The sequence below is a fragment of the Heloderma suspectum genome, chromosome 2 (genome assembly GCF_057233095.1).
Source record: "Heloderma suspectum isolate Gila_16-S chromosome 2, 16-S_ref, whole genome shotgun sequence".
Classification (NCBI taxonomy): domain Eukaryota; kingdom Metazoa; phylum Chordata; class Lepidosauria; order Squamata; family Helodermatidae; genus Heloderma; species Heloderma suspectum.
Window position 1 is genome coordinate 397,616,953 of NC_139459.1, and position 3,614 is coordinate 397,620,566.

Consider the following 3,614-nt stretch of genomic DNA (forward strand, 5'->3'; position numbering starts at 1 on the left):
TGTAACTTCATCTGGAGGATTCCCAGGAAGGCACTCACCTGCACAATTTTGCCCCAAGCGGTCAGGGAGTTATAGCTAGGGATGGCGGAGGAGTTCTCCCTGAACATTTGGGAGGCCGAGCGCCGACACATTCGGCCCCCCGAAGTTGGTTGGGAAATTCTCTGCTGGCCCCCCGCCCCCCCGGGATGGGACTTACCTTCGGCGAATGTCCCTCTTGGCGGCGGGTCCCAGCGGTGGTTCGGCGGCATTTTGTCGTGGGTGGGGGCGGCGGCCAGTGTCCCGACTGGCTGCCGCCGCCGCCATTGCAAAAAAAAACACCTAAAGTAAAAAAAAAAAAAAAAACACCCGTGATAGGCTATGTAACGATTTATGTAGCCTATCACAGCTAGATTTCCAAAGTCAGCTGTGATAGGCTACATAAATCGTCATGTAGCCGATCACGGGTGACTTTGAAAAAAAAAAGTGCGTACACAAATGGCGGCGCCCATGGACGCCGCCATTTGCATTCCTTATTTTGGCACGTGTAGTCTAAGTAAAGTTTTACGTAGACTATGGCGAAAATAAGGGCACGCTATTTGCGTTGCCCTTATTTTCGCCGTAGTCTACGTAAATCGTCACGTAGACTACCCGTGCCCTAATAAGGAACACAAATTGCGGCGCCCATGGGCGCCGCCATTTGCGTACGGGCTTTTTTTTTTTTCAAAGTCACCCATGATAGGCTACGTAACGATTTACATCGCCTATCATGGCTGACTTTGGAAATATAGCCGTGATAGGCTACGTAAATCGTTACGTAGCCTATCATGTGTGTGTGTGTGTGTTTTTTAATACTTTACAGGGAAATGGCGATGGCGGCAGCTGGTCACAAGACCGGCCGCCGCCGCCGCAACGCCCACCGCAACGCTGCCGGGACCCGACGCCGAGAGGGACATTCGACAGAGGTAAGTCCCATCCTGGGGGTGGGGTGGGGGGAGGACGGAGAATTTCACCACCAATTTCGGGGGGGCGAATGTGTTGGCATTCGGTCTCCTGGAGATTCATGGAGAAATTCTCCGCCATCCCTACCCAATCCTGAAAAGTTCCAAGGGTTTACAGACTTTGACCCCTTTTTGGCACCTGGGATTTTCACCTTTTAAACCATAGACAATACTGCAGTAGCTGGTTTCAGCTGTCCCACATACTGTGGTAGTGCTAACCCGTTCTCTCATCATATCGCACTTGTGCATTTGAACCCATAGATGGTACTGCAGAAGCCCTTTATATATGAAACTGTGATATAGCGACAGAGTGCTTTAGCGATATTCAGAACAGAAGACGCTCTGCCAGCAATGTGTGTATGTGTGTGTGGGGAGAGAGATGCGCAATTCCACTTTAGTGTTGAAGTGCTCTTGTGCTTTAGTGACTTGGAGAACAATAAAGGTGTCTATGCCAGCAATGGCTATGGGGGGAAATGTACAATTGTGGGTGCATTGGGTCTCCCAACTAGGCGGGTCTACCTATGAACGTTTGCCCTGTTCCTGCAAACACCCAAGGGTTTATTTGTTTTTGGTTTGGGGGGTTTGGGGTTGGTGCACACCAGGTTTTGCTCCTTGTAGCCCCTGCTGCGATGTAATAAATGGGGGTTTCACGGTTCCTCTGACGACCTGGACCCCCTCAGCAACTCCTTGAGATCTCTTGCCTTCTTAAGAGCCCCACCTTCCTTCTTCTAAATGTCCTCTTCCCCAAAACGTGGAAGTTAGGCTCAGATGTGGGGTGATTGGCACTTCACCCCACATCTGATTGACTCTTTGGTCTTCGTCTCTCCAGTCTCACACTGGTTCTCACTGGCTCTTTCTCCCTTTTTATCCCCTCCTTCCCCAAATCTGAAAGTACAGTTTAAAACCTGACTCACAAAACCTAACTCAGGAAAATGAAACTTGACCAGGAAAATGAAGCTACTCTTCTCAGACATATCCCCTCCCCCACCCCCAAAAAACAGGCTTCTAGGGCCAACCTTTTTACCATGCCTCTGTAAAACTCAAAAGTTCATAGGCAGGAGGACTGCAGCGGGACACAGCTGTAAACCTCCCAGAGAGGCTCTGAGGAAGTATAGAAATGTAGATGATGATGGGTGGGGAGGTGGGTCAGATTGTGCACAGCTACTCATTCGCCCAGTTGTGTGGTGTGGACTATTTCCAAAATATGCTACTGAGTAGCTTATTACGCCACCATGGCTCAAAGCGACGTCCAAACATGGCCAAGGTAACATTTCTGGAAATTTGCAGCAATGGCAGATTTCATTAAAAAATAATAATAAAAACCTCTCTGTTACATTCCCAACATTGCTGTTTCTTCCATTCTTTGTTAAACATCTTGACTGAATGTATCTTTGACTGGTAAACACTAGAGGATGTTCCAAGTCATGTTCAATTCCCAACCTGTGACTAAGGCCGCATCCATATGGCACCGCTTTGCCCCCCCCTCGCGACTGCGCAGAGATTCGGCTTCGCTTCAACATGCCCTGTGCTACACCCGCCACGTGCTGCACGCTTCCCTACCAGACTCGCCGTGCCCTGGGGGGGGGGCATTTTACTGAAATGCGCAGCTGTGCAGTCCCTTGAATGTAGGGGCACGACACTTCAGTGGCTGTTCTGTATCTGAGGGGCTCTGCTGTGTCTTTCCGTCCCTTTTTAGGTAAAAAGTGATTGTTTTGTGCTCCTTCATTTCCTCACCATCAGTTTGGCAGTTCCCCAGCTTGAGATTCTCACGACAGTTCACACTCAAAAGCATGAGTGCTACGTGCCTAGCCGTCGCTCCAAAATGGTGGCCAGAGCGATGTAGGTCCTTCCCCGAGACCACGCCCCCGGCCCTGATCAGAGCATAGAGTCCCTTTTCCTGCAGGATTCCATGGTTGATGGTATGGAAAGCTACCAAGAGGTCTCAGTTTCACTGAAGAGTGGCTTACGTTGGCCAGCAACCACCCACTGCAGGAACTTCTGGACGAGGCAGTGCTCTTCCCAACGGATGAGGTGTGCAGCTCAGGAATGCTCCTCGATCCTAACTCTCTGTGAATCATCAGGTGGCAGCCACAGCAAGGAGTGCATTTGCCCAATTGCGTTTGGTGAGCCTGCTGCGGGCCTCCCGAGTCGCTTACACTTATGCATCCCTTGCTTATGTCTCCGTGAAGCCTTTGCAACAAACGATTACAAGGTGCCCTGCATGGACTTCCCTGGAAGAGTTCCTGGATGCTTCCATTGGTTCAATGCAACCAAGGGAACTTGTAAAGGTGGCCTAACTCCCCACAGGCCAAGGAAGCCAGAGACCACAGACAAGGGATGTTGGAGAATTCCGCCACGGATTCTAGGGAGGCCGTGCATTCGGCCCCCTGGAATCTGTGGCGGAACGAAGCAACCCCCCCCCCCTCGAAATGGGCCTGGAACGGAGCCTACATGTTTGCGGCCGTCCGATGCTCTGTGAATGGCTGTGGCAACTGCGGCTGCCTTTCGCCTTCCCACAAATGGCCGTGATAGGCTACGTAAGTATTTACATTGCCATGATAGGCTATGTAAATATATACATAGCCTATCATGGCAAAAGACAGGGAAGTAAATGGTTGCGTCCCTGCGCAGCCCAGC